Raw genomic sequence first — 17,579 nt, forward strand, 5'->3', positions numbered from 1 at the left:
ATCCAGAGGCCAAACATCTTATTACGACATACAATGCACATACAAGCTTGGGGATTTGACCAAGAAGGACCCAAATGAAGTTTTAAGCATAGAATCAAGGGGAAAACGGGTTATACCTCAAAGGAACTGCTGGAAGAACACAAATAATGCCTGGATGGCTTCCCTTCTTCTGGATCTACTTCCTTCCTCCTTCCAAACCTTCAAAAACACACACACTAACCTCAAACTCTCAAAGAATAGCTTAGAACGAGAGATACAGGGCTTTAAGGGTCAATAGGGGCCGGCTTGGGGCTGATAAGTCCTTTAAATAGGGTGCAAACCCCTGAAACTTAGGGTTTCATCCAACAGCTATGACTCGCCGAGTCCAGGATATGGACTCGCCGAGTCACCAACTTAAACGTGTCCTGGGTCCCGCATCCACTCGGCGAGTCGGACCTATGACTCGCCGAGTCCAAGGCTAAAAGAAAGGAAATACTCAGATAACATTTACGTACCAGGAACCGGGTGCTACACAATAGATCATAAGAAGGGAAAAGAAATGATAATAAGTGGTAAGTTTTACTTCAAGAAGAGGACTCTATTTATAGAGCCTCAAAAAGTTACATAGAGAATATAAAATACTAAACTATTGACTTATCGTGACCATGCAAGGTTCACTGGATAATACAATGCTAGTAAAACAAGTCAGATGATGTAACTATAAACTCTACTGTGGATGAGTTGATTGCGGTTGCATCTTCAGGTTGCGGTTACGGTAGTAAAACAGATTGCGGTAGGAAGAGCATATTGCGATAGGAGATATGGATGCAAATCATCAAATTTAAGAGGGTCACTTTATGTATCAACAATAATTATTGAAACCACCTATCAAGTAATGGGCCGATATTGGTGCCTTCTACCTATTGGTATAATGAGAAGACTCACCTCAGTCTGCTAAAGATATACTACTCCGTTAGTGATCTGGAGAATCTCACACTGAATATACAAAACTTAACCTAATTAGAATATGGTTATGACTCAAGGCATATGCCCAAATACTAGGTCCAAATTCCTTTAACAAGGCCCAAGAGTTGTTGAGAGAAAAACTTGGAGACACACTTGAACAAACGTTAGAACAAGTATATTGTGGAATAGTTAATCTCAAAAGATCTAAAGCTCAACAATAATATAGTTAGATAGTTAGAGAGTTAGTTGCGGAAAGTAAAGAAATATAAATGACAGCAATTGTTATATCAAGAATACACTTAAGCTTATTCATAACAAGGAATGAAATCACTCCGAGTTAATAAGGAAGATCAAACTTAGTGATTAAGTCTTAAAGATTTGCTCCGGAGAGAGGTTATAATCAGATATGCTTTAGTAATAATTGAGAGTAAGAAGAATAGAAAGCTAGAGAAACGAAGAAGATAACTTGGAGAAATGTATTCAGAATAATACTCAAGTTATCAGTGATTGAGTGTAGAGATAGTTAATACAATACAATGAGTCTCTATTTATAGAGACTCTGAACTATTCTAGACTACAACTCTATAAGCAGCCATGCAAGGCATACTGGATAATAGAGTGTATTACATAAAAGACAATAAGTAATCTAGATACGTAGACTGCGGTAGCAAAAGACTGATTGCGGTTGCTGATGAAGAACTGACTCCGGGTGCTGGATTGGATGCGGGTGCTGAACCGTTGCGGTAGCTGAGTTCAAGAGGGTCACTTTTATGATTCAACAATTTCCCCCTAAGTGACCTCTTTAACTCCGGTTCAGCTATCAAGTTTGAGAAACTTGTTCAAAATCCACCAGAACTTCCTAACATTTTCCAACATGTGATTCTTCTCGAAATTTCAAACTTGACTTCTGCAGTAGTATGCTTCGATTTTTTCAACTGCGGTCTGGCAGATGTCAAGTTGTTTCTTGGGCAAGCGGTGCATGGCATTCATCGGAATGAAGTATTTGACGTTGTCAGTCTTTCGTTTGAATATGATACCAAGTTCAGGGAAGTTTGTTTGTGCTTAGTGATCTTTCTTCGAAGCCTTCGGTAGGCATTGGTGTGTTCAAGTGGTGGGAGATCAAACTTCTTGATGATGGTGTGGTAGATATCCACATCTATTTTGGCAAAGTCATAGACTGTATCCCTCAAAAAAGAGTTGGCTTTTTCAAGCACTATTTGCATCTTAGGGTGCTTTTCTGCCTTGTTCTGGAACACCCTGGCAATAAGAAAGATTTCTTCTGGATTCATGCAAGGGAAGTCTGCCTGGGTGCGGATGTAGTCATGCTCCCTTCTGGTGAGAGTATACTGGATGAAATAAGCCTTCATGAACTTCCGCATCTTGTAGTTTTTGATTGCGGATGGTCTATCGTTAGACCATATATTTTCAATGGGGGAGCCATGCTTGGCATAAAATTGGTTAAGTCTTTCAAACTCCATTGGCAGTCGTTTGTGAGCAGGAAGGTTGCAGTCAAATGACTCAAATACAGCAAAGTACTTGGCATTTGGAGAAATTGGAATATCCCAGTATCCATCAGCAGGGGGTTCAACATATGTGTGGTGGGGGGGGTGTAGTCTTCATCCAATAGCCTGCGGTGCAGATTGACCCATGAGTTAATCAAAGACTCATCTATCATAATGTCGAATCCGCATTCTCTCTAGATCAGTTCAGCAAGCTTGGCCGCCTTCCAATCATGCTTTCTTTGGGATGTGGCAGGGGAGTTTGTGGAGCTTGCGAATGACATGTTTTCCTCAAGATTTTTGAAGCGAGGAGGAGTATCAGGCTTTTTGGGAGTATCTTTTGGAGGTGAAGTGTGGGGAGATGGAGTATGTTGTGATGGTTGCAGTGAGGGTTGCGGTGTTGGAATTTTTTCAGTGGTGAGAGGGGGACTCTGATGGATAAAAGTATCAGAGTGTTGGATTTGTTCTTCTTCTTCACTTCCCCTTCTTGAGGAATGCAACGAAGGTGCTTCCTCAAGCCATTGCTTAAGTCCATCCTGTTGGATTAGTGTCTAAGTCCATAACTATGTACTTGACCCGATGGTGCATGGTCCTTTTGGGTTGCCTTCACCAAAGCAACTTAATAAGATGAATTATGAGAGAGAAAGGATTAATTATGATTTATTAATATATTATGAGAATAATATATTAAAGGAGAAATCATATTGTTTAATTAATATTAGTCAAGAATTAATTGATAATTAGTTTTGTGGCTAAAAGAGATTAATTAAACTTAAGGGACTGGAACTGTCAATTGTATGATAGTTGAATATTGAGCTAATGGACTCCATATTAAAGGAGTGGATGAATTCTATGGGGAAACCCATTAGAAATTGTCCTAGGCCTTTGAGGAATGAGTCCATGGGTTGCTTAGGGCTTAAGCATCCAAATTAGGGTTTCCTTGTTTGATAACCCTAATAGCTTCACTATTTAAAGACCCCTAGAGCACCAAAAAACGTGGGGAAGCAAATCCTTAGGGTTTTGGACGGTTTTGGGTAGCCTCTTCTCTTCTCCTATTCATCATCTTGCTCTTGGTGTTTGTGAATCATTAGAGGAGTGACATTTGTGACTCTATGCTTTCTAAAGTCATTACAAGGAGGATTTGAGATTGTTATTACTACATAACAATCAAGGTAATATCTTAAACCCATTGTTATGTTAATATTGATTATCATATGCTAGATCTAGGGTTTAAAGTCTTGGATGAATTGCATGTACAATAGAGAAATCTAGATCTAAGCATTAGGGTTTGTATGAGCACATAGGATATTCTTGTGACTAAAACCCATCAGTGGTATCAGAGCCTTGATTGGTTTCTATTGTATTGATGCCTTGTATGTTTGTTCAAGCTGCAAAATCATTTTTTGGCCTCCCTACCTGATGAACTCGGCGAGTCCCATTGTGGACTCGACGAGTAGGCCCCTACTCGGGGAGTCCATAGGGGTACTCGGCGAGTTCGAGCGCCAGAAAGAGGGGATTTCGGGATTTCTTGCTGTTTTACTCATGAATACTTGCCTTATCTGTTTTAGGTCATTAAAATCCGATTTTAAACATATTTATGAGTATATCCTTGATTAAACAAAAGATAATTACCAATTGATTAGATGATAACTTCCTTATTTGATTAAATCTTGATTATTTGTATTAATTGGGTAACTTATCTTGCAAGAAAATGATTTTAGGTCAAATTAGATAATAATTAGATTAATTGTTTAATTTAAGTTATTTGTTATTTGATCCTTGTGTTTTGAAAAGTTTCAAGACTTGCCCTCAAGTTTTGGAATTTAAATTTTGATTAAAAGGTTTGATTTTGAAATATTTAAATTCTAATCCCTAATGTTTTGAAATGTTTCAAAACTTGCCCTCAAGTTTTGGAATTTAAAAGTTGATTAAAAGTTTAATTTAGGAATGTTAAATTCTAAAACCCTAGTATTGTTTTGAAAAAGTTCAAATCACACCCTTATGGTTTTATTAATTGATTAAGGTGTATAATTAAAGGAGGTTTAATAAATCCATAAAGTTTTGGTTCACAATTTAATTGAATTATAAGTATAATTGTTAAAATTGACCACCTAGTATTTTAAAAGTGTAAAATACACCCTATACTATATATAACATTAAAAGTCTAACATTATATATATGTATGAGTAAAAGTCAGTCTTACCGTTAGTAGGCCTCATTCACGAAGCTGGTCTATAAGGAGTGTTTAAGGAAATTGACTATAAAATAGCGATTGAATGGGTATCCACTCTTACCCACTGCACTCTTGACTAGTGGAGGGTCGTTAGCCGAACGGGTAGGATAGGACAGAAACCTTCCATTATAAGTATAATGAAGTACAAAAGTAACTAAATGTTTTTACAAATTCCCAATCTTAGTTACTTTAGGCAAAAGTGAATTGATGCAATTCCATGAAATTACACTTTGTACCCTTGCGAAGACGTTAGTGGAGCGTGTGTGGTTAACCGACACACTAAATGGTTCTAATCAAAGGTAGCAAAGGGTGACTCAATGTTTGTCATACTTCGGTGGAGCGTGTGTGGTTAACCGACACATCAAATAGGTGACTGTAACATGTGGGGGCACCATATATGTTTGCATGGTTATTCACACCCGATTTGTGATCCTCGGTATCCCAGTCACAAACTAGAGGGGCATATCGAGATTTAAACATGCCATTGAAAGGTTCAATGAATCTCAAAGGATCTAGGAATTTTCAATACATTTAAAACTTAATCGGTTTTTTCGTTTTTCATGGTGGAAAATTAGTGAATCGCCATTCACTTACCTTCGAATGTTCTGCAATTTGGGTTACGGCATCCCTCTCCCGAGTTGTAGAATATTGTGTTGGGTCTTAGCCTTAGTATCACATTTGGGTGATTTATTAAGGACTCAATCAATCAACTAACTTGAATTTGTTTTCTCCCGTTTTGTAGATGTAAAAGTACGACAACTATGGTCTTCCCAAATCCCGTGGAACAAGCATTCCACATGAAGATGGTATTCCAGATTCGATCGAGGAACAAGAGATCATGCTTCACTTCCTCCACCTCCTCCAATTATTCTCCTTAACCCGCAAGATCGAATAATTGAAAGGTTCAATGTTACTAAAGCCCTATTGGAAATGAAACATGAAGATGCTAAACCCGTGTGTGCCCACGTTCTGGGAATGAAATCACACATCGATAGGTTGATAATGTTGGGTGCGTCGTTCCCTGATAAGTTGGCTGTGGACTGGGTTCTGCAGTCACTCCCTGAATCATATAATGAGTTCGAAAGAAAGTATCATATGATGGATCATGACGTAAGCCTCATTGACTTAACTTACATGCTCATTGCTGCTGAATCAGAAATGATTTGGCAAGGCAATAGAGCATATTTGTTGGGAAAGTCAACCAACCATACTTCAGAGGACGTTCTAGGAGAACCGACCTGCGTTTTCTGCCAAGAGAAAGGGCATTGGATACAAGTCTGCCCTAAGAGCCTGAAGAGTCCAGAAGATGGGAGAGTCAAAGAGTATGGCTGTACTTTAGGTAAAATCCACTATCTAACTCCATTAAGTTCCTATTCGTTGATTCTTAATACATGATGTGATAAGATTGCATTTGAATGTTTTGCAGGATCAGTGAAAAGAGAGGAAGCTTGATGAAAGAGCAAGATGAGTCTAATCACAAAGAAATGGATCTCGATCGCATGGATTTGAAGATTAGATTTTGAGCTTAGAGAGTTATGATAGAGTTTTTAGGAATATTTGACTACATAGTTTTTCAGTTGATTTTGCATTGTAAGGACAAATGTTTTCCGCTGCTTTTATGAATAAAATAAATTTTGTTTTGACTCATTTATTTATTTATTTACTTCCTTGCAATAAAATCGTTATGAAAAATTGATGTTCGTATATTTCTACAACGAGTAGATGTTATTCTTAATTATGTTGTTTGTGGAAATGTCGAAAATTACCAAATAAGGAGAGTTTCTCATCACCGAAGTTTCAAATGGACAGAAACTTGGAATCATGCAACTTGGTTGCATGATGAATGAGAAATTTCATATTTGGAAATTAGACGAATTCGTTGACAAAGTGTCAAGTGAAGGACTAGGAGATCGAGTACACAAAGTTGTGTGTTGATCAAATCCACCACAAGAGTAACAAAGATATTCGTCATGATTTACTAAAGGCTTAGTAAATATGATTATACTTATAAGATTAAGTGTAATTATGAATTGATTGAAAAAGGTTTAAATCAATAGCAAGAACGAATAAGAAGAATCAAGTAGGCAGAAAGATAAAAGTTTCTCTATTCTAAGAAGAAGGGAGAGCACCTTTTATTATGTTTTATGATAGGTCTTAATGATTAAGAACCATATCTCAATTAATACTCTAAGTAAGTCTTAGTACAATTGTATGTCTAAGAAGAGGAATCGAGAATTGAGGAAATGGTTAAATCAAAAAGTCAATCATACTTCGTTCCAATAACAACTCTTAGTGTTAAGATTGTGACATTGAGTGACAAGTATTAAGAAGGTTTATATCATTCATCAAATGTGGAATTTGAAAAGGTTTTCTTATTCTCGTACATTTGAAATTGGAAAGTTGTGATGTCTTGGATAAGACAAAGACCAACTAGGACCAATTTTATGTGGTGTTTTTCTTGATAAAAGCTGCACTAACTCTTGAATATTTGGTTGTCAAGAAATGTTCATTGACAAGAGAATCTGATATGTCAAGGAGTCAGTGGTAGTCTTAATGGTCTTGAAAAAGTTTAAGAACTAATCAAGAATAAACCTTATCGATCATCACTAGCACACGAGTAGAGGTTTACAACATATCGTGTTGACATTAACTTGTTTCTGTGCCGTTCCAATCGAGTTAATTATGCGTGTGAGTACTATGAGTTCTCATTTGAATGCATAAAAGGCAAGGGCCTTGATCAATGAAAAGTACATTGATAGAAAAGGGCGAGCTGCTTAACTACTTGGAAGACATGGTGGGCAGCCGTGTTATCACAAGGCAAGAAATCAAGATTGAGAAAGTTCGGTCCATATGAGTTTGAATTTGTCGCAAACCTTGGTTTTGACAAATTCACATGGATAGGAACACATACACCATTAAAATCTAAGTGTCATAAGATTCCCTCCTTCATGAAAATGACTGTGAGGAAATGCTTTCACTAAGAGAGATTTTAAGAAGATAGTAATTGTGAAAATTGGATTCTCGAATTCGATTATGGTTACGGTATCCCTTTCCATGATTCGAATTGTGAGATTTGGCAATTAGTCTAAATTGTTTAGACACACATATGAGCTATCTAAGGGAAAGGTGTATAAGCTTAGATAAAAGATTATCAAAGCATTAGGTATTAGAAACATGAACTTAAGAAATTCAATAAGTATTGTTTTTCTGAAAGTTAAGCTGTTTCTAAATACATGTCAAAGCTAGTGGGAGCATAAATGTTATGTTTATAATAATCATCGTGATAGTGGGAGCATAAATGTTATGATTGTATGATTATTAAGGCAAGTATTGCAAGTTAGCAATATTAATTATAGAAAACAAGAGTCATACTTTGCAAAGTTGTAAGGGTTGAATAGTTGTTTTTCTATAATTAAGGGAGAGAATATTATGCTTCATTTCAAATCTAAAGGATTAGGTTGTGGAATGTTAATAAATTTAGTCAAGGATACATAGTGCGTTCTCAAATTTCGATTATGATTATGGCATCCCTCTTCATAGTTCGAATTATGAGAACATGACACATAAAATATTATGGCAAAAGATTGATAAAATATCGTATCTTTATGTAAGAACATTATGCATCGTGTCCTATACGCTTCGGGTAAAGGATCGATTGCAAATGCTATAATATTTGACCATTCTAAAATTTTTCCAAATGTCTAGCGCATTTAGAGGGAAAAAGGACAAGAATCGTTTTTGACTAAGATAATTAAACAACTATCAAAGGACGATCCAAAGCTCGCTGAGGATTGGTCGCTTGTGAGTAGTTGGAAGTATGATATTGGATGGACCACATCGACATTATTATGAATAGAGAAGATTCTATTAAGAATGAGTTGTCATATGGAAAAATATGGAAATGTTTCTATATTGGGAGTTGGATATTGAGAATCTATATTAGAAATTTTATGCAAAAGGATGTTCAAAGGAATGTACTTTGAGTGAGAGACATCACGTCTATGGAATTGTATTGTAACAATCATAGAGAACTTTGTAATTTCATTGGCAATAGTCATTGTGACTTTTGTGCTATGACATTACGAAAGGATCATTGCATAAAATGTTAAAATCTAGCATATTCTATAAGTGGCAAGAATTTGATATTCTTACACTTTTAAAAGGGATTGGGAGTTGTGAAATGAGTATGATTGAAAATGTGTTTATTTGATCTATTTCACAAAGTAAGAACTGTAGGTAAACATTGTGTGCATGCTAAGAGCATGGGACAAGTGTTGTAATAGTTCAAGTAAGAAGTTGATTACCCGAAACAACAAATAATGAGTAATCGATATGGTGATAAATAAAAGGTGTTTTATTTATACTCAAAGGTTTGAGGCCATATGGGATTAGTATTATTCTTGTGTTTCACTTTGCATGTTTTGACTTCCTGAATAATTTAATTGGTTGAGAACAGTCAAATTATTCGAACAGGCCACAGTCGTTCATATGTTGGAAGTAGGTATGAATGAAGACTGTCGTGAATTGGTGTGTGGATTGTCTAAAGAGCATTAGACATAAGCAAATGTTTGCTGCAACGTTCATGAGTGCTTACGAATATGATTTGAGCATTGGATTAAACTCACGCTAACTTGGATCACTTCATGAATTGTATCACAAGTGATTGGTGAGATGATAATATCCTATATTCTTGAAATCGAGATGTTTGAGTTGTATCTTGCGAGTCGGTTGCACATTGATAATATGTAAACGCGCAAGTAACTTGGTGTTATAAAGCATATTGTTGTGTGTGATTCGGTAAGTGAGTGCAAGCGAGCATTGAGTCAAAGTTTATCCGTTCCTTTTATCCAAAGTAGGATAAAAGTGATATCTTTGGGCCCCTCGATGATTTAGTGATGGCACCTAAGCGCTTGGCCAAGCCGGGACTAAATTGATGTGTTCAATTGTAGTCTGTTGTCAGTCATCATAAATCGGAAGTCGGGAAATAGTATAGAGAGAATGATTAGAATTCATGTCTCATATCTATATGATATCTAGAATGGAGGAATATATGATCCCTTATCTAAAGGACATGTGTATCTGATAGGATCAGAGTTGACAGCGGCTTTAGAAAGCTATGATTGCAGATTAGGATCTGAAGTCATACGCAGAATAGTTATTAGACTTATCCAAGTGGGAGACTGTTGGATTAGTGTCTAAGTCCATAACTATTTTGGTATATACTTGACCCGATGGTGCATGGTCCTTTTGGGTTGCCTTCAACAAAGCAACTTGATAGGATGAATTATGGAGAGAAAGGATTAATTATGATTTATTAATACATTATGAGAATAATATATTAAAGGAGAAATCATATTGTTTAATTAATATTAGTCAAGAATTAATTGATAATTAGTTTTGTGGCTAAAAGAGATTAATTAAACTTAAGGGACTGGAACTGTCAATTGTATGATAGTTGAATATTGAGCTAATGGACTCCATATTAAAGGAGTGGACGAATTCTATGGGGAAACCCATTAGAAATAGTCCTAGGCCTTTAAGGAAGGAGTCCATGGGTTGCTTAGGGCTTAAGCATCCAAATTAGGGTTTCCTTGTTTGATAACCCTAATAGCTTCACTATTTAAAGATCCCTAGAGCATCAAAAACGTGGGGAAGCAACTCCTTAGGGTTTTGGACGGTTTTGGGCAGCCTCTTCTCTTCTCCTATTCATCCTCTTGCTCTTGGTGTTTGTGAACCATTAGAGGAGTGACATTTGTGACTCTAAGCTTTCTAAAGTCATTACAAGGAGGATTTGAGATTGTTATTACTACATAACAATCAAGGTAATATCTTAAACCCATTGTTATGTTAATATTGATTATCATATGCTAGATCTAGGGTTTAATGTATTGGATGAATTGCATGTACAATAGATAAATCTAGATCCAAGCATTAGGGTTTGTATGAGCACATAGGTGTAGTCTTCATCCAATAGCCTGCGGTGCAGATTGACCCATGAGTTAATCAAAGACTCATCTATCATAGTGTCGAATCCGCATTCTCTCCAGATCAGTTCAGCAAGCTTGGCCGCCTTCCAATCATGCTTTCTTTGGGTTGTGGCAGGAGAGTTTGTGGAGCTTGCGAATGACATGTTTTCCTCAAGATTTTTGAAGCGAGGAGGAGTATCAGGATTTTTGGGAGTATCTTTTGGAGGTGAAGTGTGGGGAGATGGAGTATGTTGTGATGGTTGCAGTGTTGGAATTTTTTCAGTGGTGAGAGTGGGACTCTGATGGATAGAAGTATCAGAGTGGTGGACTTGTTCTTCTTCTTCACTTCCCCCTCTTGAGGAATGCAACGAAGGTGCTTCCTCAAGCCATTGCTTAAGTCCATCCACCTTGGCACAAACTTCTTGAAACTGAGCTTTGATAGCCTCTGCCAATTGGGAATTGTTTGGAGTGGAGGAGTTGAAGAGCAGCTTGTGAATTTCTTTTGTAAGCTGGAGGATCTCAGGGCCATGGAAGTTGGAGGTAAGTGATTTATGCAGTCTGTTGATGGTTGCATGAAGAACAGAGATAGTGGACTCATAAGCAGTATGAGTCTCATCTATCACTTTCTGAGACTGAGCAACGTGATCCGCGATGGCTGCTTGAAGATCCTTTTTGATTGCGGTCACCTCAGTAATGAGGCGTTCCGCTGTAGCCATGAAGTCCTTATGGTCAGCCTTGCGGTTGTTATCAAGGGACCGGATCCCCATCTCTACTTTGAGAGAGATGCGTTTAGCAGCCACACGCTCCCTTGTCTCCAGTCGTTCAATTCTTTCAATCAATGACTGCGGTCCTGGAATGTCTTCAGATTGAGGTTGAGTGGGTTTAACCGCATCCAAGATTTGATCTACTTTGGCTTGAAGACTCATGAACTCCTTCCGTGTGACAACATTATTCTTCTTCTTTTTCTTCTCTTTCGGCTTGGAAGTTGAATCATGAGAACCACTGGACTCCTCTTCTTCTTCAAACATCATCAGGTCATCGTCTGAAGTTTTCGGTTTGTTGACCTCTTGGATGTCTTCATCATGAAGACCGAAGGTAGGGGCGGAGCTGAGTTCGATTGTAGGCCCTTCGTCTTGTGATGGGTTGACTGTAGGAGTGGGAGATGGAATAGGAGTTGGAGTAGGAGGAACTTTGGAGGTAACTGCGGCTGCACCTGAAACTTGAGCTTTCAACATAGTTTCTGCCATATGATCCATCCAGTTTTGAACCTTTTGGATTGTGGCTACGGTATGGGCATTGCTGATGGCATTTGCCCAATACCTAGCCACAGATTGGATCTCCTTTTCTTTTTGTTGCTGCTGCTTGATCTGTTGCTCCTTGCGGGCTTGGAAGGCCCTCTTGAATGCAACATACTTCTTTTTCTCTGACTCCTTTACTGGATTGTACTGTAACCAGGAGTAATTTGAGTTATCGCTGTCAAATCCTTCAAATCGCACCGAAGTGTCCTTCAGGTCCACGGATCCTTGCACATTTGTGCTCACCGTGCCTAAACCACCTGTGAAAGATGAAAGCAGAGTAGGATTTCCTAGGCTTCCTCGGTTTCCTTGACCCGTGGTCAAGTCTGGCCTCAGCCCAGTTCTGGCATGGGCGAAAGAAGTGCCATGCGGATGGGAAGGTGTTTGTAGTGTTTGGGTAACAGAAAGAAGGATGGAGCGCAACTCCTCTGGGGAAAAGACATGCAGTCGGGAAGCCCTGGAGACCATTGGGCGTGGACCAGTGTCATCCTCTTGGGGGTTCACTGGGGGGGAGTCTCCACGTAGATGAGAATTAGACTCACTTTCTGAGTCTGACCCGAAAAAGATAGAGGTATCGAATGGGTGTGCGGCCACCCCAAGGACTACCAGAGCCTTTTGAGAGGCTTCAGCATCTGTCCGGTCACGCATATGGCTAGAAGTTTCGGTTGTTTTTCTTTTCTTGAGAATAGCGATAGGTTGCCTATCCTCATCTGAATCAGTGCTAGATACGGTTTGGGAAGGTTTTGTCTTGCGTTTCTTGGAGGGTGCGGTTCGTTTTGGAGCATCCTTCTTAGGTGTGCTTTGTTTCTTCTTGGATGCCAATGACTTTCTTCTTTGAGAAAGGTTGGATAGCGTAGTGGCAGAGGGGACTGTGGTACCCTCAGGGATAAGGGCTGCAGATGGAAGAGGCGGGGTAGAAGGGTATGGGGCAATACCCTCCGTAGCCTCAATGTGGTCTGAGACATCAGCAGTCTCAAGACCAAGAATAGTAAGAATATGGGTGGGAAGCATGCGGATCGGTCCAAATAAAGTTTGGTCAGAAGAAGGGTTGTACCTTTTTAGATCTTTAGTGACAAAGAAGTTGATGTCACTGCCCATGTCAATGCCAGCATCCGTATGCAAGTCGGAGATGCATAGTGACCAGAATCAAGCAAATGTGAGCTCTGTTGGGTTCTCCCTTGGGTGCTCTTTGGGGATATATTGAAGGAAATCATCCCAAATAATCTGCCCATAGTTGACATCGTGGCTTGTGAAGATGCTCCACACCAGTTCTAGCAGCTTTAATCCCGTGTTGTCGATGCCTCCGATTCTGCCGGATAGACAGCGGATGACGAAATGGCATACAAACTGCCAAACCGCAGGCAATTGGTTCTTTTTAAACCCACCAATCCCTCAGATTGGTTTCTGATACCCCATCTGGTAGAGTGCGGTTGTGACGTCAGGCATTGACGGTGAGAAAATCCTGATGGAGGGGTGAATCAGAAGATTAATGGCGGATAAGAACTTCTCTTTGGTCAAGATGACCAAAGAATCATTGATGAGGTTGAGATACACTTCTTGGGGGTTCTCCAATGGACGATATGCAGAAAAAGCACATTTGAAGAGTGTTGATACTGGAACGACGTCTGTAAAGGCATCGAATGGACCAAACAGAATATGGTTTTTGAGATACTTGACCATAAGCTTGGTTGAGGCATTGTATGAGGGGTGATCTTCAAAAACTGCTCTGAAATTGCTTGAATCTATCGTTGGAGAGTCAAAACCAGTTGGATTCGCAGAACCTGAAGCCTTGGATTGCTTCTTAGATGCACCTGATTTCACCATTGTGAAAGAAGAAAAAACGGAGTTCTTGAGAGTTGTGGGGGTTTTGAAGGTTGGGAGAGAACAGTCGATAATCAGAGAGCGTAAAGGATTATTGGGGAAGAAGATGAGTTTATAAAAGGGGGAAAAGGTTTTAACCCTAGGTAAAAAAAAGGGTAAAACGTCGATTGGGGTTTTTGGGGGGAACTATGATTTTTGGATAAAATCTCAAACACACAAAATTAAAAGGGTTTAAAAGGATTTTGGCAGATTTCCAAAAGGGTTTTGCATTTAATGTAAGGTTAGACGCGTGTCAATACGTCAGGTAATCGTGGGGGTGATGAGAGAGTAAGTTGTAACGGATGGGACATGGTAGGGAGAGGAAAGGACAAATTAAGGATGAGTTTATTGGAAAATCGTTCTTTTTGTCATTATCCCTAAAATAGGTCTGACACAGGGTTTATACAGAAAGAGAATATGACAGTTTCTAAAGGGAATGTTTTATTTTATTTAATGAATGATCGTTAAATAGCACACAAAGATTCGAGAGCTGATGAAACAGTTGGGAAATTATCATGATGGTCGAGGATGGAAACTTCATTGCGGTTGAGAGTCTTCATAGAGGATGAAAAAAGCATTGCGGTTGAGAGTTTTCATCGCGGATGAACAAAGGAAAGACTGTAGTGAGGAACTGAGAGGAAAACAATTGTACAAAAATTAGTAATAACAAGCCATTAGGACCCATGAGAGATACGTATGACATATGGTTGCGGTACCTAGACTGCGGTACCAAAACCATCTATCATATGTAATTCTCAGTTAGAACCGCAACGGAGACCAAGAATGGTCTGCGGTAGCTAACAATTCAAAAAGAATTGCGGGTCTGGATTCATCATTCCTAGCATTTGCAGGAAACTGTTGAGTTTTGTGGAGTCGAGCGCTTTTGTGAACACATCAGCAATCTCTTCATGAGAATGGACAAAGATGAGTTTAATGTGACCTTTCAAGATGTGGTCTTTGATGAAATGATACCGTAGTTCAATATGTTTGGTTTTTGAGTGCTGAATCAGATTGTGAGATATAACAATAGCACTTTCAGAGTCACAATATATCGGTATCCGCAACATTCTATACCCGTACTCCATTAGTTGAGTCTTCATCCAAAGGACTTGAGAGCAACAGTTGGTTGCGGTCACATACTTGGCTTCTGCAGTTGATAGAGAGACACAACTTTATTTCCTTGAAGACCAACTGACGAGACGTTCTCCCAGAAATTGACATCCACCTGAAGTGCTTTTTCGATCGAGCTTGCATCCGACATGATCTACATCTGTGAAGGCTTGTAGGCTGAAGTCATTGCCTGCGGGGTACCATAGACCAATAGATTTGCTTCCTTTCAGGTACCGTAGAATTTGTTTGGCTGTGGTCAGGTGAGATGCTTTCGGGTTAGCCTGATACCTTGCACAAACACCAGTTGCAAAGGCAATGTCTGGTCTGCTTGCGGTGAGATACATCAAAGAGCCTATGATGCCTCTATAAGTCTTGTGATCCACAAATTCGCCTGAGGGATCAACAGAGATCTTATAACTGAAGGCCATGGGGACTTTAGCAGATGAACAATTGTCCATCGAATATTTCTCTAATAGTTCAATGGTGTATTTCTCTTGATGAATGAATATGCCTTGCAGAACTTGTTTCATTTGAAGACCTAGAAAGAAGTTAATCTCTCTATTCATTCTCATTTTGAACTTGTTGGTCATCAGCTTAGCAAATTCATCTACCATGCCTTGATTAGTCGAACCAAAGATGATGTCATCTACATATATTTGTATCATCATAAGATGATCACCATTTGCTTTTCTGAATAGTGTGGGATCAATCACTCCTCTCTTGTACCCGGATGAGACGAGGAATTCAGAGAGTGTCTCATATCAAGCTCTTGGGGCTTGCTTCAGACCATAGACTGCTTTTTCAAGCTTGTAGCAGTGGTCTGGGAATTCAACATTTTCAAATCCTGGAGGTTGCTGAAGATAAACTTCTTCTTTTAGTTCCCCATTGAGAAAGGCACTTTTATCGTCCATCTGGTGTACCTTGATGTTTTTGTGGGCTGCGTATGCAAGAAAGATCTGGATGGCTTCCATGCGTGTTACCGGAGCATACGTTTCATCGTATTCAATGCCTTCCAATTGACTATAGCCCTTGGCAACAAGCCTTGCCTTGTTTCTGATTACCGCACCAGATTCATCCAGCTTGTTTTTGAACACCCATCTAGTGCCAACAATGGAGTGACCATGTGGCTTCGGAATGAGCTGCCATACTTTATTTCTTTGAAATTATTCAAGCTCTTCTTGCATTGCGGCTATCCAGTCCGGTTCAAGTAGTGCTTCTTTGATCGTTCTGGGCTCCACGGAGGACATAAATGCTGCATAGTGGCAGTGATCAGATAAGTCCTTGGAAGACCGAGTCTGGATACCTGCGGATGGGTTGTCGATGATTTGACCTGGTGGGTGGTCTTTAGTCCATACATGAAGACGTGGCAACAGATGATTAGCAGCTGCGGTAGAAGGAATATCTTGGATATCAGAGGAATCTGCGGTTGGAGATGGCAGTTCCCCATGGATTTGAGAACATCCTGCTAAATCATCTTGATCTATTGGAACATAATTTTCTTGAGTAGCCGGGAGAGGTTCCCCCTGGATTGCGGATGGGAATTCCTCTGGAACCTGAGAAGGTTCCCCCTGGACTGCATATGGGAGAGTGACAATCCTTGGATCGGTTCTAGTGTCAATATTCTCTATGAGTTCATCATCCGAATCCAAAGATGTGTTTGATGGTAATGCTTCTCCGCGGGCAGGAAATTGAACATTATCAAGTACTGGAACCTCAACGGTTGCGACTAGATCCGGAGTAGAGCTTTCCCCCTCAACCGGAGAGGTGGAAGTATTGAGAGATACTACTTCAGATAGAGACGGTCCAGAAACATCAGCATGTTGTTGTTGAGCTGCGGGTGACACAAGAACTTCATATAGTTTTTCCGTTTCAACAGGATCGAATAGATCGTCATAATTGACTTCAACTAGATTTAAGGGTCCTGAAGAGGCAGGAATGTCACATTCCATGATCGCGGTGGTTTCTGAGGACAGAGGGGCGTCGCGGATGTGAGAATCATCAAATTTCACATCAAAGCTTTCAATGGCCATCCTTGTACGTCTGATGAGTGCTTGATAAGCAACTTTGTTAGTGGAATAACCAAGGAAGATGCCTTCGTCAGACTTTGGTGCAAACTTGTAGAGTTGGTCTCTGTTGTTGATCAGGAAGCATCTACATCCAAAAATATGAAAGAAGCGAACATTTGGTTTACGGTTGTTAAGACCCTCATATGGTGTTTTATTGAGGCGTTTGCACACGATACTTCGGTTTTGAACAAAGCATGCGGTTGCTACTGCTTCAGAAGTAGAGTGGAAGTTGGGGGAAGTTAAGCATGGATCTGGCTGCTTCTACTAGTGTTCGGTTCCTTCTTTCTACTACACCATTTTGTTGCGATGTATAGGGTGCTGAGAAGTTGTGAGAGATGCCTTTGGAAACCAAGAAACTATTGAGAATATGATTAGTGAACTCGGTTCCATTATCACTGCGGATGCGTCTAACTGGAAGCTTGATCTGAAGTTTGATTTCTTTGATGAAGTTGATGAAGATCTGTGGTGTCTCTGATTTGAGTCTAAGAAAGAAGACCCATGTGAAGCGTGTATAGTCATCAACAATAACCAGTATATACTTTTTGTGGTGGAGAGCAGCTACGGTTGAGGGACCGCAAAGATCAATGTGTAACAGCTCCAGTGGT

Source organism: Lactuca serriola, chromosome 5 (genome assembly GCF_051521515.1).
Source record: "Lactuca serriola cultivar US96UC23 chromosome 5, Lser_US96UC23_V15, whole genome shotgun sequence".
Classification (NCBI taxonomy): domain Eukaryota; kingdom Viridiplantae; phylum Streptophyta; class Magnoliopsida; order Asterales; family Asteraceae; genus Lactuca; species Lactuca serriola.